Here is a 26,378-nt window from a genome sequence, read left to right on the forward strand (position 1 = left end):
TATAATTGATGGGCATTTGGGTTGGTTCCAGGTCTTTGCTATTGTAAACTGTGCTGCAATGAACATTCATGTGCATGTGTCCTTATAGTAGAAAAAATTATAATTCTTTGGATATATACCCAGTAATGGGATTGCTGGGTCAAATGGAATTTCTATTTCTAGGTCCTTGAGGAATCGCCACACTGTCTTCCACAATGGTTGAACTAATTTACACTCCCATCAACAGTGTAAAAGTGTTTGTATTTCTCCACATCCTCTCTAGCATCTGTTGTCTCCAGATTTTTTAATGATCTCCATTCTAACTGGCGTAAGATGGTATCTCAATGTAGTTTTGATTTGCATTTCTCTAATGACCAGTGATGATGAGCATTTTTTCATGTGTTTGTTGGACTCATGTATGTCTTCTTTTGTAAAGTGTCTGTTCATATCCTTTGCCCACTTTAAAATGGGCTTGTTTTTTTCCTGTAAATTTGTTTTAGCTCTTTGTAAATTCTGGATGTCAGTCCTTTGTCAGATGGGTAAACTGCAAAATTTTTTTCCCATTCTGTTGGTTGCTGATTCACTCTAATGACTGTTTCTTTTGCCGTGCAGAAGCTGTGGAGTTTGATTAGGTCCCATTTGTCTATTTTGTCTTTTGTTGCCAATGCTTTTGGTGTTTTGGCCATGAAATCCTTGCCTACTCCTATGTCCTGAATGGTTTTGCCTCGATTTTCTTTTAGGGTTTTTACCGTGTTATGTCTTATGTTTAAGTCTTTAATCCATCTGGAGTTATTTTTAGTGTAAAGTGTCAAGAAGGGGTCCAGTTTCTGCTTTCTGCCCATGGCTAGCCAGTTTTCCCAACACGATTTATTAAACAGGGAATCCTTTCCTCATTGCTTGTTTTTGTCAGGTTTGCCAAAGTTCAGATGGTTGTAGATATGTTGTGTTGCCTCCGAGGCCTCTGTTCTGTTCCATTGGTCTATATCTCTGTTTTGGTACAAGTACCATGCTGTTTTGATTACTGTAGCCTTGTAGTATAGTTTGAAGTTTGGTAGTGTGATGCCTCCTGCTTTGTTCTTTTTGTTTAGAATTGACTTTGTTATGCGGGCTCTCTTTTGGTTTCATATGAAGTTTAAGGTGTTTTTTTCCAGTTCCATGAAGAAGGTCATTGGCAGCTTGATGGGGATAGCATTGAATCTGTAAATTACTTTGGGCAGTATGGCCAATTTCACAATATTGATTCTTCCTAACCATGAGCATGGAATATTTCTCCATCTGTTGTGTCCTCTCTTATTTCGTTGAGCAGTGGTTTGTAGTTTTCCTTGAAGAGGTCCCTTATGTTCCTTGTAAATTGTATTTCTAGGTATTTTATTTTATTTTTTTGTAGCAATTGTGAATGGCAGTTCGTTCTTGATTTGGCTCTCTATAAGTCTGTTATTGGTGTAGAGGAAGGCTTGTGATTTTTGCAAATTGATTTTGTATCCTGAGACTTTGCTGAAATTGCTTATCAGTTTCAGGAAATTTTGGGCTGAGACGATGGGGTCTTCTAGATATACTATCATGTAGTCTGCAAATAGAGACAATTACTTCCTCTTTTCCTATTTGAATACCCTTTATTTCTTTTTCTTGCCTCATTGCTGTGGCTAGAACGTCCAGTACTATACTGAATAGGAGTGGTGAGAGAGCATCCTTGTCTAGTGCCAGATTTCAAAGGGAATGCTACCAGTTTTTGCCCATTCAGTATGACATTGGCTGTTGGTTTGTGGTAAATAGCTTTTATTATTTTGAGATATATTCCATCAATACCTAGTTTATTGAGGGTCTTTAGCATGAAGGGCTGTTGAATTTCGTCAAAGGCCTTCTCTGCATCAATTGAGATAATCATGTGTTTTTTGTCTTTGGTTCTGTTTATGTGGTGAATTTTGTTTATAGACTTGCATATGTTGAACCAGCCTTGCGTCTCCGGGATGAATCCTACTTGATCGTGGTGGATAAGCTTTTTGATGTGCTGTTGCAATAGGCTTTCCAGTATTTTATTGAAGATTTTTGCATCTATGTTCATCATGGATATTGGCCTGAAGTTTTCTATTCTTGTTGAGTCTCTGCCAGTTTTCGTATCAGGATAATGATGGCCTCATAAAATGATTTGGGAAGGATTCCCTCTTTTTGGATTATATTGAATAGTGTCAGAAGGAATGGTATCAGCTCCTCTTTGTATGTGTGCTAGAATTCAGCTGTGAATCTGTCTGGACCTGGGCTTTTTTTGGGTGGTAGGTTCTTAATTGCTGCTTCAACCTCAGACTTTGTTATTGGTTTATTCAGGGGTTTGACTTCTTCCTGGTTTAGGCTTAGGAGGAGGCAAGTGTCCAGGAATTTATCCATTTCTTCCAGACTTACTAGTTTATGTGCATAGAGTTGTTTGTAATAATCTCTGATGATGGTTTGAATTTCTGTGGAATCTGTGGTGATATCCCCTTTATCATTTTTTATTGCTTCAATTTGGTTATAGTGTCTTTTCTTTTTTATTAATCTGGCTAGTGGTCTGTCTATTTTGTTGATCTTTTAAAAAAAACAGCTCCTGGATTTATTGATTTTTTGAAAGGTTTTTTGCATCTCTATCTCCTTCAGTTCTGCTCTGATCTTAATTATTTCTTGTCTTCTGCTAGGTTTTTGAGGTTTTTTTTACCTTGCTTCTCTAGCTCTTTCAGTTTTGATGATGGGGTGTCAATTTTAGATCTCTCCTTGCTTCCCATGTGGGTACTTATTGCTCTATATTTTCCCTAGAGACTGCTTTAAATGTGTCCCAGAGATTCTGGTATGTTGTGTCTTCGTTCTCGTTGGTTTTGAAGAACAGCTTTATTTCTGCCTTCATTTCACTGTTTATCCAGTCAACATGCAAGGGCAAGTTGTTCAGTTTCCATGAAGCTGTGCAGTTCTGAGTTAGTTTTTGAATTCTGAGTTCTAATTTGATTGCACTGTGGTCTGAGAGACTGTTTGTTATGGTTTCCATTCTTTTGCAATTGCTGAGGAGTGATTTACTTCCAATTATGTGGTCAAGTTTAGAGTAGGTGTGATGTGGTGCTGAGAAGAATGTATATTCTGTGGATTTGGGGTGGAGAGTTCTGTAAATGTCTATTAGGTTTGCTTGATCTGAGTCTGAGTTCAAGTCCTGGATATCCTTGTTAATTTTCTGTCTCAATCTGTCTAATATTGACAATTGGGTGTTAAAGTTTCCCACTATTGTGTTGGAGTCTAAGTCTCTTTATAAGTCATTAAGAACTTGCCTTATGTATCTGGGTGCTCCTGTATTGGGTGCGTATATATTTAGAATTGTTAGCTCTTCTTGTTGCATTGATCCTTTTACCATTATGTAATGTCCTTCTTTGTCTCTTTTGATCTTTGTTGCTTTAAAGTCTGTTTTATCAGAGACTAGGATTGCAGCTCTTGCTTTTTTTTGCTCTTCATTTGCTTGGTAAATCTTCCTCCATCCCTTTATTTTGAGCCTTTGTGTATCCTCGTATGTGAGTTGGGTTTCCTGGATACAGCACACCAATGGGTTTTGGCTTTTTATTGAGGCATTTAGCCCATTTACATTTAGGGTCAATAATGTTATGTGTGAATTTGATACTGCCATTTTGATGCTAGCTGGCTCTTTTGCCCGTTAGTTGATGCAGATTCTTCATTGTGTTGATACTCTCTATTATTTGGTATGTTTTTGAAGTGGCTGGTACTAGTTGTTCCTTTCTAAGTGTAGAGCCTCTTTCAGGAGCTTTTGTAAAGCAGGCCTGGTGGTGATGAAATCTCTGAATACTTGCTTGTTTGCAATGGATTTTATTTTTCCTTCACTTTTGAAGCTCAGTTTAGCTGGATATGAAATTCTGGGTTGAAAGTTCTTTTCTTTAAGGAAGTTGAATATTGGCCCCCACTCTCTTCTGGCTTGTTGGGTTTCTGCTGAGAGATCTGCTGTGAGTCTGATGGGCTTCCCTTTGTGGGTTACCCGACCTTTCTCTCTGGCTGCCCTTAGCATTTTCTCCTTCATTTCAACGCTGGGTAATCTGATGATTATGTGCCTTGGGGTTGCTCTTATTGCGGAATATTTTTGTGGTATTCTCTGTATTTCCTGGACTTGAATATTGGCCTAACATGCTAAGTTGGGGAAGTTTTCCTGGATTATATCCTGAAGAGTGTTTTCCAGCTTGGATTCATTCTGTTCTTCACATTCAGGTACACCTATTAAATGTAGATTAGGTCTTTTCACATAGTCCCACATTTCCTGGAGACTTTATTCATTCCTTTTTTCCCCTTTTTTTCTAATCTTGCCTTCTCATTTTATTTCATTGAGTTAATCTTCTACCTCTGATATCCTTTCTTCTGCTTGGTCAATTCAGCCGTTGAAACTTGTGCACGCTTCACAAAGTTCTCATGTTGTGTTATTCAGCTACATCAGTTCACTTATATTCCTTTCTAAGTTGTCCATTCTCGTTAGCATTTTGTCAAATCTTTTTTCAAGGTTCTTAGTTTATTTGAATTGGTTAGACCATGTTCTTTTTGCTCACAGAAGTTTCTTATTACCCACCTTCTGAAGCCTGATTCTGTCATTTCATCACACTCATTCTCCATCCAGCCTTATTCCATTGCTGGTGAGGAGTTGTGATCCCTTGTAGGAGGAGAGGTGTTCTGGTTTCAGGTGTCGTTTTTGTGCTGGTTTCTTCCCATCTTTGTGGATTTATCTACCTGTCATCTTTGTAGTTGCTGATTTTCAGATTGGGTCTGTGAGTGGACATTCTGTTTGTTGATGATGAAGTTATTTCTGTTTCTTAGTTTTCTTTCTAACAATATGGCCCCTCTGCTTTAGGACTGCTGAGGTCCACTCCAGGCCCTACTTGCCTGGGAAACCCCCGCAGCAGCTGCAGAACAGTAGGGGTTGCTACCAGTTTCTTCTTCTGCTATCTTTGTTCTAGAATGATGCCCGCCAAATGTCAGTCTGATCTCTCTTTTACGAGGTGACTCTTTGGATATATGGGGGTCAGGGAGCTGCTTGAGGAGACAGTGTGTCCTTTATAGGAGCTCAAGTGCAGAGCTGTGAGCTCCATTGTTCATTCAGAGCTGCTGGGCAGGTACATTTAGGTCTGCTCTAACAGAACTCATAAACCACTTTTTGTTCCCAGGTGCTCTGTCCCAGGGAGTTAGGGCTTTATTTATGAGTTTCCGTTGTGCTGCTGCCTTTTTTTTCTCAGGGCTGCCCTGCCCAGCAAGGAGGCAGCCTAGTCACCATCTCCCTGCAGAGACTTTGCTGAGCTTCTGTGGGCTCTGCCCAGCTGCTTGTGAATTCCCCTGCAGTCCTGTTTATATGGGGGTAGCTAGAACTGCCTCAGCAATGGTGGCCCAACTCTGTATTGGTGGACTCTGTCTGTAATGGCAGGTTGCCTTGGCAGTGGCAGACTGCCTCAGCAATGGCAGACTACCTCCATAGTGGTGGAGTGCCTCAGTAATGGCGGATGCCCCTCCCCCACAGAGCTGGACGGTCCCGGGTTCAGCTGTGCTTGCTGTAAAACTTTCAATCCAGAGAGTTTCTGATTGCTGTTGTTTTGTGGGGGTGGGACCCGCCAAGCCTGATCACCTGGCTCCCTGCCTCAGAGCCTTTTTTTTTTTCAGTTGAACAATCGACTCTCTTTCAGGTATTCCAGTCACCTGTTGAAAAGGCACTGGGATCTGTGTTATTTCTGATGTGGTGACTCACTGCACCAGCTTAAACAGCAGCACTGAGATTCGTTTTTGCCCAGGAATCTCCTTGCCTGACTCCCTGTTCAATCCCCTTTTTCATCAGATGAATGGGTGACTTCCTGGGGCTCCAATCGCCAGCTAAAAGGGCACGTAGACCAGGGCACTGGCAAAGCAGCCACACTGCCACAGAAGCTGTGCTGGTGACCCGTGGGGCTCCTCCACCTGGGGATCTCTTGATCTGTGGGCAATAAAAATCCGTCTGGAAATGCGGCGTCCACTCACCCTCTGTGCTTTCACTGGGAACTGTAATCCTGAGCTGTTCCTAAATGGCCATCTTGGATCTTCCTCTCCATTATTATTATTTATTTTTTTGAGATGGAGTCTCACTCTGTTGCTTAAGCTGGAGTGCAGTGGTGCAATCTCGGCTCACTGCAACCTCTGCCTTCCAGGTTCAAGTGATTCTTCTGTCTCAGCCTTCTGAGTAGCTGGGATTGCAATTTCGTGCCACCAGGCATGGCTAATTTTTAGCAGAGATGGGGTTTTGCCACATTTATCAGGCTGGTCTTCAACTCCTGACCTTGTGATCCACCCACCATGGTCTCCCAAAGGGCTGAGATTACAGGCATGAACCACCATGCCCAACCTACTTAAGTGTTTACTACTGTGGTATAAAGAACTGTGATGTAGAGAGTATGGACCCATTAACTGACTTAGTTATTCTATCTAAACAGTTTAAAGTTACTTGCCCTGCTTACTTCAAAAAGTTAAGATGGACTTCTATGCATGTTTATGTATGCCTGTAAGAAGTTTCAATGTCCCATTCTTCTTTTAATATTGCTACACTCAGGGTTCATTGAGAAAGTATAATATTAATATTAATTGAATGCTGTTCAACATCTATAAAACCTCTTGTTGAGAGAAATTTAACGAAGATTGACTTTAAAAATATGCTATTTATCCTCCTTCAGGTACTCTGTCCCTCGATAAAACCAGTGCAATAGGAAGTTGTCTGCGTGAACTCTATTTTATTGCTCCTGTACCCTGTGGAGTTTGTATTGACTTGCACTTTGACACAATAACATTAACTTAGGTTGAAGGATGTTTCAGGAAGCAGCCTGATGAAATGCATTGCTGTACCTACTGTAAGGGTGTTGTGCATTACATTTGCACCTTGTTCTCCAAGAGAACCTATGGAAAAACTTTTTTCAGGGGTCACCACACAAGTATATGTGTTTTTTCCTTAGCAACCAGTTTCTGTTTAATCTTATGGTCTATGTGAATTAAGTAACTAATGCTGCTACAAAGTAAAATAAAGTTTATGGCTCATGTCCAGCAAGTATATGATATATTAATGCATGCATCAAAAATTAACCCCTCTCCTTTTTGCCTTTATCTTCCCCTTATTTCATTTCTCCCATCTAAATTTGCCTTATCTTGCTGTATGATACATATTAAGGCACTTAAAACATTTCTGTAACAAAGGGGTATAAAATATAAATCTCATGAATAGCTAAGCAATTGGCCTGGCAAAATTTATTGAAAAACTTTTATTTTGCATGAATCCATCATGTCTTTATCACATATTTAATTCTTTACATACACTAAGCTCTGTATTTTGGGGGCAGTTTCTTTTCTTTTTTTCTTTTTGCTCATTCATAATAACACACTGACATGGAAACTGCCTGACATTCATCCTAAGAAAATAATTAAGGATGTTCACAAAGATTTGACTACATAATACTTATTGTGTCACTTTTTTTGTAGTAGTGAAAATTGGAAAACAATCTAAGCATCTAAATATAGAAGATAAATTGAGCAAATTGAAATACAGTAATATAATCAAATACTTATGTGATAAGATGTTGTAGTTTATTGACATGTTAAAATTTATTAACTGCAATAAAAAAAGAGTGTGTACATATGATTATATTTATGTAAATATGTATTTAAGTGAGATTCTTTGCTTAATTGCTTAAGGAGCATATAATGACTTTTCAGAAGTACCTAAAGCACAACACTAGAGCACCTTCCCACAAAGACTGGAAGAATGTTTTTCTCTCCTTGAGACCTTTCTTCAGAGATATTTCCAAAAACACCTTTGGCTGCTTTCTCATGTCCAAAGGACCCATTCTGATTTTCTTAAGCCATATTCCAAAAGGCAGAATTCAAACATTCTCCCTTGAGGCTGAATGACTGTACATTACTATTGAATTACTATGGAGCTAGTTGCTCCATAATAAGTCACCATACCCCTAGATTTCTAGCAAAACTAGAAGTGAGTATTGCCCTTGCAATTTATCAGCATGAAAAGTGTGTTTAGGGTGAAGCCTTTTGCTCTGGTCAGTGTCCATTCTGCTGATACACATTTCTGCCTGGTGCAAGCAACTCCTTAGGATGTGAGGGAAAAATGTCTTTTCTTTTGTGTTTTCCTCAGCCAAAAATACTTAACACCAAGATTGCTTATACTCCAAAACTTATGGTTGTTACAGTGTTCACTCGTACCCTTGCTTTCCAAGGCAAATCTACAGTGACTTAGTCCAGAGCATTTTCCAAGTTGTCACAAATGGACTTAGAATCAGATCAGAGTACTTAGTTCTGCTCCCAGATCCTCTCTCAGGAGAAATATTTCTTTCAGTGGAAATATCCACTCTCTTATGCACACACATATGCAGAAAAAGGTTTGAAATTGTACATACCACAATATTATTGTTGTGTGATTTTTATAAATCTTAATTTTACTTGTCTATATTTAAAACTTTTTCTACGTGATTATGTTACAAAATGAAGTCTTTTAGTAATCTGAGTCTTATGTACTTTTTATTAAAATTATAAAATCTTTTGTTTTAGAAACTTGCAAACATACAGAAAATGGAGAGCATAATAGTGCAGAGTGAACTCATGCACCCATCACTCACAGACAACAATCAATACTTATTTTTATTTATTATTCACTAGTACCTGTAGCATTTTATTTTGCAGCAATATTTTAAGGCAAATTTTAAATATTATGTCATTTTACTTATAAATACTTTCATACTCATTTCTCACTGCAAAGTCATTTTTAACATATTGTTGTGCCATTGTCTTAACTAACTGAATTAATAAGCAATGCCTTTGTGTCCTCCCCAGTTTATATTCACATTTTCCTATCTCTCAATAATGTATTTTTTACACTTGGCTTATTCAACGCAGGAATCAAATGTACTTTACATATTTTGTTTAATTTATATCTCTATGTCTCTCTTCATGCTTTTAATTTATTGATTTATTAGAACACTGATCATTTGTCCTTTAGAATGTCCAATATTTTGAAATTTGGTTTTTTCCTTCTTGTGTTGTTCAGTTTGTTTTAATTTTTTTATTCCATGTATTTACAATAAACTGGTTAAACTGGTTATTATAATTTTTTTTTATACTTAGGTTCGTTTAAGACAAAAATAATTCATAGTCATTGTTATAAATTGTTATTGTATTTCATTATTAGGAGATAATGCCTAACTGTTGGTGATGCTGGAGCTTGTCATTGAATGTATCTTGGCACTCTATGTATATACTTATTTTTTACAAAATAAGTATATTTTATATCCCCAGTTACAAATTTAACTATTTTCATTTTTAGTTCTTATGGTCATTATGTTTGGCCTTCCAAAAAGATGCTTATACTCTTCTTTTCTGATTGTTGCACTCTTGAATATAATCTATCCTAGGCATACTCCATCCAGGAGGTGAATAGCAAGGACTTGTTTACACTTCTTCATCTTATGTTGCCCATCTTCCTAATATTGTTTTTATTGTTTTCAGTTTAGCTGTTTCTTGAGTGTTATTGTGAAAAATTTGTTTCATTTATTATCCTTCTTCTGTGAATTTCAGCCAGAACTGCTCATTCTCTACCTTGAAAAGTGAAGATACTAGCTTTTTATTGTTTCCTTTACCTGTCCTTCTTTACTTGGAGTTTCTTCATTTTTCACCTTCCTCTTCTAATGAGAAGAAATGCCATTTTCCTTGAAATGAACTAGCACTTGCTTCAGGTAGAAAGTGCAGTGCCTCCAGTCAGCTGTGGAATATCACCATTAAGGCTGTAGAACAATGTAAAGATGGCTGCTAAAGGAGGGCTTTCTCAGACATCTTCATGGACTGAACCCTCTCTGAAGAAGAGTCAGCTTCAGGTCTTAGCCTCACTCTCAGCCTGGGCTGTTTCTGAGGAAACCAGGGAAGACTGTGTTCAAACTCAAACCCCTAGAGCATTTGGATGTCAGCAGAGTGAAGTTTTTGGTCACAGTTTCACTTATTTATTTCTATGTATTTACCTTTCATTGCTATGGGTACAGTAGCAGTCTATTCAGGAGTTTGATGCTAGTTAGCTATTCTGGGGGCTGGCTTAAAATTCAATTGGAAAAAATAACAACTGATTTTTTTGAAGAAGGATTAGAAAGAAATGACAATTTTACCTCGTGGAAGTAGAGAACATCTTTCTAACAATACTGAAACCCAAGATGCCATGAAACTAAAATGTATTTCAGTTCTTAAGTAATGAAATATGTGTAATAATATATAAAAACAATAAAACGTGCAATGTTTAAAGTCCCTAATACTTAAAATTATTCTCCCATATCATATGCAAAAGAAGAATAACAAGCAGAAAAAAAGATGAGATCAGAAAATACGCGATAGAAGAAATGCAACAGCCCTAAAATTCTAAAATGCAGACATTTTTAGATACATGTAAAAATAATGTTTAAACTATTGAAAAATTGAATTAGAGATTAACATCGATCTAGAAAAATGAATTAAACAGCATATTTTTCTAATGTTAATTAACCAACAAAAATCATTACAATAAAAATGCACTTAAATATGACTCACCTTGCAAAAGTTAAGCATGTAGAAGTAACTTATTGCTATACTAGCCTTTCCTACAAGGATGTATTCTGCTTTTCTGTGTTTTGGATAAAAGAAAGTCCATAATAATATTGACAAGAAATATTCATTGGAAAGGAAAAGAAAACAAAATCAAGAAGAAGAAAGAGGAAAATATAATCATTAATGCTGTTTCTCTACACAGAATGTCCTTCTGATCTTCCTCACCTCCTACATGACATTTCCTGAACTAATAGTAAGAATTAAACTGTGTTCTCACTTATCTTCTAGGTTTAAATTGATAATTGTGATGGAAGATCAGAAAAAAGATCATTGGTATATTCCACAGCAGAAACTGAAGAGAAACTGTTTCTTAGTTGATTTTAATATATTGTTATGTACACTAAAAATGCTTTTTTAGTCTGGAATGTTTACACATTAGAAGTGTTTTAGATTTCATTGGGCATCACAGCTTGGATGTGCTTGGAAAGAGACATCATTTCAGTGTAATATCTGGCCTGATTGCATTTGACTGAGGAACAGATCATTGATTGATTGATAGATCAGTTGCTAGATAAAGTGCTCAAGCTAATTGCCATTGCATTATCAGCATTTTAACTGACTTTTGTTTCTCCTTTGCTTTTTCTCAATGTGCCTAAGTGTTTACAGTGGTAGGCATTTTATTTACACATACAGTAAAAAATTGATGTTCTGACTTCCTCTAACTGCCACACCCCACCTTGTCCTTTATAATTTTTTTTATACAGAATAACCATGAAAGATTAAAAAATATGGAGATAAAATCAGGCAAGAAAATCATGGCATGATATGGTTATAATACTGGAACTGAATCAGTACAGAAGTGTTTGAATTCTAACCAGGAAGGTATCAGCTAATTCTCCTCTACCAAATACAAAATGAAATTTTAAAAAAATTGTCTATTTCAACTGGTGGTTTTAATTAAATCATCAGCTTGTGGGTAGAACATGATTAAAATACCCATTATTTTTATTTTTAGCATTTACTGTAATTTACGAGGATATACCCATTTATGTGTTCACAGGTGTAAAATCTCTCTCTTTTATTGTAAATGAATCCCATGATGGAAGGATTAAAGCCTGTTGTGCGCACCCCTGAATTTATAATGCTTGACATGTAAAGGTGTTTTTATTAAATACTATTTATTAAAGAAATAAGAAAAAATTCTACTAGTAATTGTGTATGAAGGTTAGTGTCTGTTACCAGCTACTGAACATCATTTCTTAACTAATCCTTCCAATTTTGATGGCAGAGAAACTGACTAGGAGATATCAGAGATCAAGATTCTGCGAAACTTTCTGTCAGTTCATTCTAATAGCTTGCTAGCAGGAGGAAGGTGGGTTCTTGCATCTGAATGAGAAGTAGAAAAAGAAAGACATTGGAATTTGGGGCAGAAAATTGGAAAATGTTTAAACAAAATCTGTTGTATAAAAAAGGTTATATTAAAAACAAGAAAAGGTTTTACATTTTTAGTATGTTTAAGGAGGTTATAGTAAAAAAAGTAATAAAGCAATATATGATTTGAAACTTTTAAAAATATGTTGTCTATTATAGTTAAGAATATTTATTAGTAATAATTATTTTAATGTTTTCTAAGACCTTCCAAGATATGGATGCACCATTCAGCTCAGAGAATCGCTATTGAGTTAATTTAGTTAAAAGTTAAATTTACTATTTAAAAAACAGAACTAATGACCTTGAACATTATAAAGTGATTTTTGTTGGTTTGAAGATAAGATAAGACCCCATTAATTCATATTTGACATAATTTGGAATTTATGATCATTTGCCAAGGCTGACATTTCCTTTTGTGTTATCTTGAGGAAAGTTTTAACTGAATAGGTGAATAGCTTAAAGAAGATGGTATCTTTATAAAAACACAACATAATTTAGAAGGCTTTAGAACATTGTATGCAAATAGATGGTATTATTTATGGATTAATTTTTGCCTATTAAGGCAAGCTTAGAATAATTTGTTTTTACAAATATAGTTTTAGTTACTCTAGTATACATATAATAATTCCAAATAACTACTAAAGATAGTACATTGGAGGTGCTTATTATTCATTTATTTACTAAACAAGTATTTACTGAGGGGTAATCATGTACAAAGACAGACATCCCTCTTTTAGTGGAGTTTTTGGTCTAGTGCAATGTTTTAGAAACTTATTTGATTGCACGGCTTTAATAGCAAAAATATTTGACAATGCACCATTGATATGTGCATATTTACCTATAAATTACATGGATGTACTATTTTACTAATATATGAAGCACATTAAAAAACTAATTCAAGAATAAATTATGACAGGGTAAAATAAAAGGAAACATGAATAAAAGTTTTAATAATAAATTTTCAGGTGTATTTCCTGGGTCTTCTGCTACCCACATAGAAAAGTCTGCCTAGTCAATGAGATAGGCATTGAATCAGCAGACAGAAATATGTTTATATACTTATAAATATAATAAATTCTATAAAAAATGTAGTTATGAGAGAGGAAAAAAAGGAGAGAAAGAGAAAGGAGACTCAAATTATATAGTAAGATTGAAAAATCTTTCTGAGGAAGTGCCATTTGAGCTGGCTGTATTAACCAAAAGAAGTCAGATAGAAGGAGCTTTCCAGAGAGAGAGTACAACGTGCACAGAGTTCCTGTGGTAGGAAAAAGTTTGGTACACTTGAGGAGCTGAAAGAAGGCCCATATGGCTGGAGTATACTAAGAGGATCTGTTGCAAAAAATCTAGGTTGAAGAGTCAGGGAGGGCCTGTGTAAAGAAATTTGAATTTTTTTCTGATTTAACTGACAAAAAATTAAAATATATACACACGTATATATATTTTGTTTGTTTTTTTATTTTTATTTTTTTGAGACAGAGTCTAGCTCTGTTGCCGAGGCTAGAGGGCAGTGGCTGCAATCTCAGCTCACTGCAACCTCTGTCTCCTGGGTTCAAGTGATTTTCCTGTCTGAGCCTCCTGAGTAGCTGGGATTACAGGTGCCTGCCGTAATGCTCAGCTAATTTTTTTGTATTTTTAATAGAGGCAGAGTTTCACTGTGTTAGCAAGGCTGGTCTTGAACTCCTGACCTCATGATCTGCCTGCCTCAACCTCCTGCTGGGATTACAAATGTGAGCCACCGTGCTAGGCCAAAAATTAAAAGATTTAAAGCAGGAATTGCCATAATCTGACTAACATTTTAGAAATACATATTGGCGACACTGAGGTTTTGACCTTGAGAAACTCAGTGGTTGGTGCTATACTTATTGAGATGGGAATGATTGGGGGAGGAATACATTGGGGGAATGGAGTTATATTTTGGACATGTTATATTTGAGATGTGTTTGTTAGGTTATTGTTAGCTGCCATAGTAACTAAATCCTAAATTTCAGTGGTGCACCAAAATCAAACATTGGTTTCCTGATTAGTGGCTGGCTTTTGTCAATATATTGATTTAAGAATTCAAGTTCTGAAAACGATCCAAGATGGCCGATCACTAACATCCCGGGATTGCAGCTCTCAGGGAAGGCGCGGACAACTAGAGGACGCCACACTTTCAGACAAATTCTGGTCGCTCACGGAGCAGGAGATCCCCCAGTGGAGGAAACACAGGGGTGGCCAGCGCGACTCTCGTGGCCGGTGCAGCGGTTCCGCCGGCACCTTGGCGCGGCAGCTCTCATAGCAAAGTAAACAGGTTCGGAGGACCGGCCCGGGTCCCCAGCACGACACCAGAGCCCGGCGCAGTGGCTGTGAGGGCACTTCAGCATGGGAGCACTCGGCGCAGAGTAAGCAGGACGGGTTTTCCTTCTGACCGAGGTTTGGAGCCCCGGGAAGGCAGAGCCGACTACTACGGACACAAGAAGGAAGCCAGACAGGAGAATCCTGGGCAGAAAAGCACCATCAGTTTTAACGCCGCTGCTCTGGCCCTGGGAACTAACAACCTGGATGCCCACTCAAGAGACTTAATCTGAAAGTTGGTAATTTCAAAGACGACAGGAGGATAAATTTACAATGACGGGAAGAAACCAGCGTAAAAAAGCTGAGAATACTCAAAATCAGAACGCCTCTCCCTCTAAAGATGATCACAGTTCCACATCAACAATAGAACAAGGCTTGATGGAGAACGAGCGCCTCCTGATGACAGAATCACTCTTCAAGGAATGGATAATAACAAACTTCGGTGAGTTAAAAGACCATGTTGTAGCCCAACGTAAAGAAACTAGGAACTTTGAAAAAAGGTTTGATAAAATCCTATTGAGAATAGACAACTTAGAGCGGAGTATGAGTGAATTAATGGAACTAAAGAATACAATACAGGAACTCCGAGAAGTATGCACAGGTTTAAACACTCAAATTGTTCAAGCAGAAGAAGAGATATCAGAGGTCAAAGTCCAACTTAATAAAATAAAACGTGAAGAAAAGATTAGAGAAAAAAGGATAAAAAGGAATGAGCAAAGTCTCCAAGAAATGTGGGACTATGTGAAAAGACCAAACTTACGTTTGATAGGTGTACCTGAATGCGACAGAGAGAATGAATCCAAGCTGGAAAATACCCTTCAGGATATTATTCAGGAAAATTTTCCTAAACTAGCAAAGCAGGTCAACATTCAACCCCAGGTAATACAGAGAACACCACAAAGATATTCCTCAAGAAGAGCAACCCCAAGGCACATAATCGTTAGATTCACCAGGGTTGAAATGAAGGAGAAAATACTAAGGGCAGCCAGAGAGAAAGGTCATGTTACCCACACAGGCAAGCTTATCAGACTTACAGCAGATCTCTCAGCAGAAACTCTACAAGCCAGAAGAGAGTGGGGGCCAATATTCAACATTCTCAAAGAACAGAACCTTCAGCCCAGAATTTCATATCCAGCCAAACTAAGCTTCACAACTGAAGGAAAAATAAAATCTTTTATGAACAAGCAAGAACTCAGAGATTTTATTACCACCAGGCCTGCTTTACAAGAGCTTCTGAAAGAAGCATTACACACAGAAAGAAACAACCAGTATTAGCCTTTCTAAAAATACACCAAAAAGTAAAGAGCACCAACATAAGAAGAATTTACACCAACGAATGGATAAAACAGCCAGTCAACATCAAATGGCAGTAACCCTAAATTTAAATTGACTAAATCCCCCAATCAAAAGACACAGCCAAAACCCAATGGCATGTTACATCCAGACCTGTTTCACATGCAAGGATACACAAAGACTCAAAACAAAGGGATGGAGAAAGATTTACCAACCAAATGGAGAGCAAAAATAAATAATAAATAAATAAAAAGCAGGAGTTGCAATTCTCATATCAGATAAAATAGATTTTAAAGCAACAAAGATATAGTGGTAAAAGGATCAATGCAACAACAAGAGCTAACGATCCTAACACCCAGATACGAGACTTAGATTCAATGAGACAGAAAATTAATAAGGATATCAAGGACTCAAACTCAGATCCGGAACAAGTAAACTTAATATTCATAGAGCTCTCCACTTCAAATACACAAAATATACATTCTTGTCAATACCACATCACACCTACCCATAAGTTTAAATGAAACATTCATTGGCCATTATTAATACTCAATTTTTTTCAAAATAAAGCAATATTTCCATTTACTCTCCCTCTTTCTCTTCCTCTTTCTTCCTCTCCTTTACTTATTTTTTTTTTCTTTCCTTCTCTCAAAAAAAAGAAATCAACTTGTAAACCTCTAGATCCAGGTCGGCAATGTCTCTCTCATTGCTTGATTTCCTTCCTTCCCTTCCCTTCCCTCCCTCCCTCCCTCCCTCCCTCCCTCCCTCCCTCCCTCCCTGCTTCCTCCCTTCCTTCCTTCCTCCCTTCATCCCTTCCTTCCTCCCTACCATTCTTCTTCCCTCCCTACCCGCTTCCTCCCTTCCTTCCTTCCTTCCTCCCTACCGTCCTTCTTCCCTCCCTTCCTGCCTTCCTCCCCCCCTAAAAAAATAAATAAATAAATAAATAAATAATTCAAGTTCTTTCCACCTTGAGTTTCCCCAGGCACTAAGGGAGCAAAGCACTCTGAACCCAGTGGGTAGAAGAGAAAAGAGAGTATGGAGAATGCATACTTGCTTCTTATTCTTGGAGCAGAATGATACATATCTGTTCCATTTATATTTTATTGGGGGGAAATACATTACATGGTCCCACCAAGATGCAAAAGGGTAACCACCATTTTACTCTCTACTTCTATGAGATCAACTTTTTAATATTCTACATGAGTGAGACATGCAGTGTTTGTCTTTCTGTGCCTGCAATAGTTCACTTTACGTAATTAGTTCACAAGGCAGTGGGGTAGAGGGTGGTAGGAGTTTGTGGAAATGTTGGCCAAAGAATATAAAATTTCAGTTAGAAAAGAGGAATAAGTTCAAGAGATCTTATTGTATAATATGTTGACTATAGTTAACAACAATACATTGTGTTCTTGAAAAATGCTGAAAATGGATGTTAAATATTCTCATTACAAAATTGATAATGATGAGATAATGCATATAACAATTGTGAGATTTTGTCATTCTACAATGTATATATACTTTAAAACATCATGTTGGACATGATAAACACATATAATTTTATCTCTCAGTTTAAAAAATAATATGCAAAAGAATCTAGGAAATATCATCCCCTCACAGCGAGAGTAGCCACTTTCCAGAAGAAAACTCTGAACTGGGAAAGAAGCTTTCAGTTTTGATCAATGGTTATGCATTGCCACAGGCATCTATTAAATGGCCTACTGCATGTATTAAGTAAAAAGTTGACCATACAAATGTGTATCTCCAAAGAGTGATCTACTCTGATTAAAGAAATGTAATTATCATCCATGTGTCTTTGTAGAAAGTTTAGAAGAGATGTCTTACTAGAACCAAAACCCAGAGCACACTGACACTGGTGATCAGATAAGGATTATATGATGAAAACTGAAAATGTCATCAGGGATGTAGAAGAAAATAATCAAGAGTTGATAGCATCATAGGAACTATCAGAATTTTTTGGGAAACATCTAAAATTCTCACTAGTTCAAGTTTTATTGAATATTGCACTGATATTTTCCTGTCATGATTTGTCTAAATAAACATACTTTTCTACTTTTTACATTTTTCTTGTTTTTCTTTCTTTGAGATAGAATCTTACTCTATTGCCCAAGCTTCAGTGAACTGGTATGATCTCCGCTCACTGCAACCACTGCCTCCCAGGTTCAAGCAATTCTCTTGCCTCAGTCTCGAGATTACAGGTGTGAGCCACCACACCCGACTATCATTTGTATTTTTAGAAGAGATGGGGTTTAGCCATTTTGCCTAGGCTGGTCTCAAACTCCTGGACTCAAGCAGTCCACCTGCCTTGGACTCTCAACGTGGCCCCCCAAAGGCTTGAGCCACTGAGCCTGGCCATAACACTTTACCTTTTAAAAAAAGCTTTAGCATTTATTGTAAAGCAATAACATGAAATTTTTAAATTGGAACTTTAAAATTAATAACATTTTAGTTTTTAGCTTTATAAAAAATTCTCTTGATTTTAGGTTATAAATTTCTGCCCAAATTTATGAGATTGGGGAATAACAAGTCAATTCATAAGCTAATGTAATCCATAGCAACATAGAGAAAATTAAAAAAAAACCTTTATTAAACCATCACTTTAATTTAATTTTATAAAATGGCAATATTTTAATTTGTTAAAATATGGATTGAGATAAATTTAGAGCAGAGGTTGGCAAACTCTGGCTTGTGGGTCAAATCCAGTCTGACACCTGTGTACAGCCTTTAAGATAATTATAATATTTACATTTTAAAATAGTTTTAAAAATCAAATGAATAATAGTATTTTTGACACATAAAAATATATAAAACTCCAACTTCATTCCTAATAAATAAAATTTTATTTGGAACACAGATACCTCATTCTTTTATGTACATAGCTGCTTTTATGTTACACCAACAGAGTTGACACTTGAGACAAAGCCCTGGAAAATCTGAGATATTTACTATTTAGACCTTTATGGCAAATAAAATGCCAACCCTTCATTTAGAGTATAGAAGGAAGACAACTGCCGTTTAAGATTATTGCAATGGACTAAAAACAGAGACAAACACTGAGCAAGCATTTAATACGTTACTTTTTCATTTTGTCCCCCATTACTTTTCAGGTTATGAAGTCAGTTGAGGAGAATTTAAAATATTCAGAGCACATTCACTGTTCAACTCATACATTTACTTGTTAGAATAGTTTTATATATTTGAATTTATACTGGAATCACAGTTTTTTGTTATACATCTCCAGTGTGCATTAGTTAAAGTGTTTTAAGTCAGATTGTTGTAAATTTTTAAGTTAACTCTAACAGGTGTTTAATAGCAATAGCGCTTTTCATACCACTTTGTATGAAGCAATATTATATAAAGTTGGCATATTTCATTCATTGAATTTTCTTTGCAATTTTCTGTTTTTGAAAATCTAAGGGCTTGAAGCAAATAAGGAAAATAAACTTTTTCTTATATCTGTTTTCATTTAATATTTAGGACTGTGTGGTATGGTGATTAGGTTAGTTCAATATCTAGTCAGTTAAATAAACCAAGTATAAAATTCTTACATTGTTAAATATAATAGACCAAGTACATAAAATGATAGTTTTCTATATAAATTCAGAAACTATGTCTTTTAATTTTTATATTCTTCTTTCAATAGAACAAAAGTATTTTAGTTTTATAATGCAACTGGTGGTTAGATTAAAATTTTCAAATTGAATCAACATCAATTTTTGACAAAACATTTGATCTGGTTTTCCATTTAGATAGAATTTAAAATAATATCTGGCTATTGAAATTTCCCATAAATTTATGTTACTATAAAGTATAAGACCAGGGATTTAGAAACTTGAACCTAATTATTACCCTCTAATTAAAAATCATTGCCGTCCGGGCGCGGTGGCTCAAGCCTGTAATCCCAGCACTTTGGGAGGCCGAGGCGGGTGGATCACGAGGTCAACAGATCGAGACCATCCTGGTCAACATGGTGAAACCCTGTCTCTACTAAAAATTACAAAAAATTAGCTGGGCATGGTGGCACGTGCCTGTAATCCCAGCTACTCAGGAGGCTGAGGCAGGAGAATTGCCTGAACCCAGGGGGTGGAGGTTGCGGTGAGCCGAGTTCGCGCCATTGCACTCCAGCCTGGGTAACAAGAGCAAAACTCCATCTCAAAAAAAAAAAATCATTGCTACCCCAGCCATCATATATATTTTTCTCTTCCTAAATATTTTATTTCTCCCACTTCTTTATATCTCCATATTTTCTAGCATTGCTTCCATCCCTAAGTACTTTGAGGTAAGTTTTTTTTCAAAGTAGTATGAAAACACTATTTAAAATACCATACAACTGTAAAAGTATAAAGAAAATAAATATCTGCATTCACACATTGTAATAAAAAAGAATAAACTTCTTTCACTTGTACATTGTAATAAAAAAGAATAAACTCCTTCAGGTATTGCCCAAAATATTATTTCCTTTGTAACTGTAGATTCAAATATTACATAAGAAATACATTTATGCTTGTAGAAGAAAACATAACTAGTCAAGAAATTAAAAACTTATTGTATATATAAGCTAAATATATATTTTCTTTTGTTAAAATTACACATATATATGTAATTTTATCTAGCTCTATAGGTGGTAAAATACAGTCAGTCTTCTTCAAAATATTGAATACAGTTTTCCTGAGTGTGGGAATGAGATTATGGTATAGCCTTCTCCAAGGCTGATGAAAACATTTGTTTGTTGGAAGAACATAGGTAAGAGAGGATGTGGTTAAGAGACAGTTTTAATCATGTCTAGGGTTCTCCAGGTGAACCAAAAAGAACATTAATCTTGAATGTTAGTATAGTTATAAGTCCTGGTTTGTCAATCCCTAAGTTTTGTGACTAGTATTTGTTATCACTAATGACTTCTTTTTCTTCTTTGCCCTTTGTAAAGGATGTGAAGAATCTCACCCTACATTTTTTTAACAAGAAAAATTGCCCATTATTTTTCTTATTATTTTGAGGTTTGAGATAGTTCCAATTCTACTTTTCTGCTTCAGCTAAGATTTTGTGCTCACTCTTATGTTGCTGGCACCAAATAAGAAGATATACTGAGTATTTCTTAATTATGAGTGAATATATAGACAGCTTCAGGAATGTGCAAACAAGAGTTTACAGTGGCATCATAAAGGTTGTCAATATTTACATATGACAAGATATATGTTTTTAGTTAAAGCAATTATAATTAACAAAAAAAAAACTAGGAAAATAGTGAAAATTTATAAAAATGGAGACTGTCTCCATTGAAAAATAACAATATAGTCAACTAATTGATATCCCATCTGACAGTCAATGGACACTCTCATTCTTCTGAGAGAATGTTTTCTGTCTCTCCAGGATTATCTTGCTCATGAACATTACTGTTTGGATTAACTAGGTCAGATCTGTTCTCTCTCTTATAAAAACACCTTCTTGGCAAACAAACAGATAAAAAACAACAAGAACAACAAACCACCTCTCTCTGCAAAATTAAACTTCTTTTCTGCTTCCTTGAAGTATCAACGAAGTACCCTTTCTTTCCTAGTAGATCTTTTTTTCCCTATACGTCTAGCTCTTGCATTTCACTAAGTAGCCTCATGCTCCTAGTCTTAGCCATGTCTACATTCTTTGCTTATAACGTGCACAAAAATTAATATAACTTAAAAGAATCTGGATTTTAACAAAAATGGTTATGTACTTACTGAATATAAAATAATTTGAACTGATCCGCAAAGGAAGAAAATACCATTGGGACATTTAAATTAATTTAGAGAGTTTTGAAATAGAATTGAAAGTCTAAGGATTTATTTTATTGATCTTAGAAATCAACGGTATCCTTCAGTAATCATATTTCTAAAATAAATGAATTCTTTTGATAAATTAGGTAACAATGTCAATCAATCATAGACAGGTAAATGGCTTTCCTCTCTCTGCAATAAACTGCCCAAGTCTTTGAAAATTTATTTTTATTGGTTTATTTTTTATGTGTTATTAATAGTAATAATCTTTTTGAAAATGGACTCAACATTAATTTTTTTCTTGTGCATTTGCAATTTAAGGTAACTTTCCTTTTTAGTTGCCTCATTTTTATATCTGAGATTTAAAGTCACATGTTAGCCACATATAGCAAAACATAAAATAAAATGTAAAAGAAATTTCATAATAGGTTCTCACTTTCTGGAGGATTGGGTGATGATATTTCTATTGTAGTTTTTATTACAAAATTGAATATTTACAGCTTAAATTTCATTTTTTTCTTTTTCTTTTTTTTTGCATTTTAGGTTTTGGGGTACATGTGCAGAACATGCAAGACGGTTGCATAGGTACACACATGACAGTGTGTTTTGCTTCCTTTCTCCCCTTCACCCACATTTGGCATTTCTCCCCAGGCTATCCCTCCCCAGCTCCCCCCCAACGCTGGCCCTCCCCTTTTTCCCCCAATAGACCCCAGTGTTTAGTACTCCCATCCCTGTGTCCATGTGTTCTCATTTTTCATCACCCACCTATGAGTGAGAATACGCGGTATTGCATTTTCTGTTCTTCTGTCAGTTTGCTGAGAATGATGTTCTCCACATTCATCCATGTGCCTACAAACAACATGAACTCATCAATTCTGATTGCTGCATAATATTCCATGGTGTATATGTGCCACATTTTCCCAATCCAGTCTATCATCAATGAGCATTTGGGTTGGTTCCAGGTCTTTGCTATTGTAAACTGTGCTGCAGTGAACATTCGTGTGCATGTGTCCTTATAGTAGAACAATTTATAGTCCTTTGGATATATACCCAGTAATGGGATTGCTGGGTCAAATGGAATTTCTATTTCTAGAAATTCCTTGAGGAATCGCCACACTGTCTTCCACAATGGTTGAACTAATTTACACTCCCACCAACAGTGTAAAAGTGTTCCTTTTTCTCCACATCCTCTCCAGCATCTGTTGTCTCCAGATTTTATAATGATCGCCATTCTAACTGGCGTGAGATGGTATCTCAATGTGGTTTTGATTTGCATTTCTCTGATGACCAGTGATGATGAGCATTTTTTCATATGATTGTTGGCCTCATATATGTCTTCTTTTGTAAAGTGTCTGTTCATATCCTTTGCCCATTTTTGAATGGGCTTGTTTGTTTTTTTCCTGTAAATCTGTTTGAGTTCTTTGTAAATTCTGGATATCAGTCCTTTGTCGGATGGGTAAACTGCAAACTTTTTTTCCCATTCTGTTGGTTGCCGATTCACTCTAGTGACTATTTCTTCTGCCGTGCAGAAGCTGTGGAGTTTCATTAGGTCCCATTTATCTATTTTGGCTATTGTTGCCAATGCTTTTGGTGTTTTGTTCATGAAGTCCTTGCCTACTCCTATGTCCTGAATGGTTTTGCCTAGATTTTCTTCTAGGGTTTTTATGGTGCCAGGTCTTATGTTTAAGTCTTTAATCCATCTGGACTTAATTTTAGTGTAAGGTGTCAGAAAGGGGTCCAGTTTCTGCTTTCTGCACATGGCTAGCCAGTTTTCCCAACCATTTATTAAACAGGGAATCCTTTCTGCATTGCTTGTTTTTGTTAGGTTTATCAAAGATTGTATGTTTGTAGATATGTTGTGTTGCCTCCGATGCCTCTGTTTTTTTCCATTGGTCTATATCTCTGTTTTGGTACCAGTACCATGCTGTTTGAATTACTGTAGCCTTGTAGTATAGTTTGAAATCCAGTAGTGTGATGCCCCCTGCTGTGTTCTTTTTGCTTAGAATTGACTTGGCTATGTGGGCTCTCTTTTGGTTCCATATGAAGTTCATGGTGGTTTTTTCCAGTTCTGTGAAGAAAGTCAATGGTAGCTTGATGGGGATAGCGTTGATTCTGTAAATTACTTTGGGCAATATAGCCATTTTCACGATATTAATTCTTTCTAACTATGAACATGGAATTTTTCTCCATCTGTTTGCATTCTCTCTTATTTTGTTGAGCAGTGGTTTGTAGTTTCCCATGAAGAGGTCCCTTACATTCCTTGTGAGTTGTATTGCTAGGTATTTTATTCTTTTTGTAGCAATTGTGAATGGCAGTTAGTTCTTGATTTGGCTTTCTTTAAGTCTGTTTTTGGTGTAGAGGAAGGCTTGTAATTTTTGCACATTGATATTATATCCTGAGACTTTGCTGAAGTTGCTTATTAGTTTCAGGAGTTTTTGGGCTGAGTCAATGGGGTCTTCTAGGTACACTATCATGTTGTCTGCAAATAGAGACAATTTGACTTCCACCTTTCCTATTTCAATGCCCTTTATTTCTTTTTCTTGCCTGATTGCTCTGGCTATAACTTCCAGTACTATATTGAATAGGAATGGTGAAAGAGGGCATCCTTGTCTAGTGCTGGATTTCAAAGGGAATGCTACCAGTTTTTGCCCATTCAGTATGATATTGGCTGTTGGTTTGTCATAAATAGCTTTCACTACTTTGAGGTACGTTCCATCGATAATGAGTTTGTTGAGGGTTTTTAGCATAAAGTGCTGTTGAATTTTGTCAAATGCCTTCTCTGCGTCAGTTGAGATAATCATGTGGTTTTTGTTTTTGGTTCTGTTTATGCGAATTACGTTTATAGACTTGCGTATGTTGAACCAGCCTTGCATCCCCGGGATGAATCCTACTTGATCATGATGGGTAAGTTTTTTGATTTGCTGTTGCAATCGGCTTGCCAATATTTTATTGAAGATTTTTGCATCTATGTTCATCATGGATATTGGCCTGAAGTTTTCTTTTCTTGTTGGGTCTCTGCCAGGTTTTGATATCAGGATGATGTTGGTCTCATAAAATGAATTGGGAAGGATTCCCTCGTTTTGGATTATTTGGAATAGTTTCAGAAGGAATGGTACCAGCTCCTCTTTGTGTATCTGGTATAATTTGGCTGTGAACCCATCTGGTCCTGGGCTTTTTTTGTGTGGTAGGCTCTTAATTGCTGCCTCGACTTCTGACCTTGTTATTGGTCTATTCATAGTTTCAGCTTGCTCCTGGTTTAGGCTTGGGAGGGCACAGGAGTCCAGGAATTTATCTTTTTCTTCCAGGTTTACTAGTTTATGTGCATAGAGTTGTTTGTAATATTCTCTGATGATGGTTTGAATTTCTGTGGAATCTGTGGTGATTTCCCATTTATCATTTTTTATTGCATCTATTTGGTTGTTCTCTTCTTTTTTATCAGTCTGGCTAGTGGTTTGTCTATTTTGTTTATCTTTTCAAAAAACCAGTTCTTGTATTTATTGATTTTTTGAAGGGTTTTTCGTGTCTTTATCTCCTTCAGTTCAGCTCTGATCTTAGTTATTTCTTATGTTCTGCTAGGTTTTGAGTATTTTTGATCTTGCTCCTCTAGCTCTTTCAATTTTGATGATAGGGTGTCAATTTTGGATCCCTCCATTCTCCTCGTACAGGCACTTATTGCTATATATTTTCCTCTAGAGACTACTCTAAATGTGTCCCCGAGATTCTGGCATGTTGTGTCTTCGTTCTCATTGGTTTCGAAGAACTTCTTTATTTCTGCCTTCATTTCATTGTTTATCCAGTCAACATTCAACAGCCAGTTGTTCAGTTTCCATGAAGCTGTGTGGTTCTGGGTTGGTTTCTGAATTCTGAGTTCTAACTTGATTGCACTATGGTCTGAGAGACTGTTTGTTATGATTTCAGTTGTTTTGCATTTGCTGAGGAGTGCTTTACTTCCAATTATGTGGTCAATTTTAGAGTAGGTGTGATGTGGTGCTGAGAAGAATGTATATTCTGTGGATTTGGGGTGGAGAGTTTTGTAAATGTCTATCAGGTTTTCTTGTTTCAGGTCTGAGTTCAAGCCCTGGATATATTTGTGATTTTCTGTCCTGTTGATCTGTCTATTATTGACAGTGGAGTGTTAAAGTCTCCCACTATTATTGTGTGGGAGTCTAAGTCTCTTTGTAAGTCATTAAGAACTTGCCTTATGTATCTGGGTTCTCCTGCATTGGGTCCATATATGTTTAGGATTGTTAGCTTTTGTTGTATTGATCCTTTTACCATTATGTAATGGCCTTCTTTGTCTCTTTTGATCTTTGTTGTTTTAAAGTCTATTTTATTAGAGATGAGAATTGCAACTCCAGCTTTTTTGCTCTCCATTTGCTTGGTAAATCTTCCTTCATTTCTTTATTTTGAGCCTGTGTGCATCCTTGCATGTGAGATGGGTTTCCTGGATACAGCATGCTGATGGGTTTTGGTTTTTTATCCAATTTGCCAGTCTGTGTCTTTTGATTGGTGCATTTAGTCCATTTACATTTAGGGTTAGTATTGTTATGTGTGAATTTGATACTGCCATTTTGATGCTAGCTGGCTCTTTTGCTCATTAGTTGATGTAGATTCTTCATTATGTTGATGCTCTTTAGCATTTAGTGTGATTTTGGAATGGCTGGTCCTGGTTGTTCCTTTCTATGTGTAGTGCCTCTTTCAGGAGCTCTTGTAAAGCAGGCCTGGTGGTGACAAAATCTCTGAGTACTTGCTTGTTCACAAAGGCTTTTATTTTTCCTTCACTTATGAAGCTCAGTTTGGCTGGATATGAAATTCTGGGTTGAAAGTTCTTTTCTTTAAGGATGTTGAATATTGGCCCCCACTCTCTTCTGGCTTGTAGTGTGTCTGCTGAGAGATCTGCTGTGAGTCTAATGGGCTTCTCTTTGTGGGTGACCCGACCTTTCTCTCTGGCTGCCCTTAGTATTTTCTCCTTTATTTCAACCCTGGTGAATCTGA

Source organism: Callithrix jacchus, chromosome 4 (assembly GCF_049354715.1).
Source record: "Callithrix jacchus isolate 240 chromosome 4, calJac240_pri, whole genome shotgun sequence".
Lineage (NCBI taxonomy): Eukaryota > Metazoa > Chordata > Mammalia > Primates > Cebidae > Callithrix > Callithrix jacchus.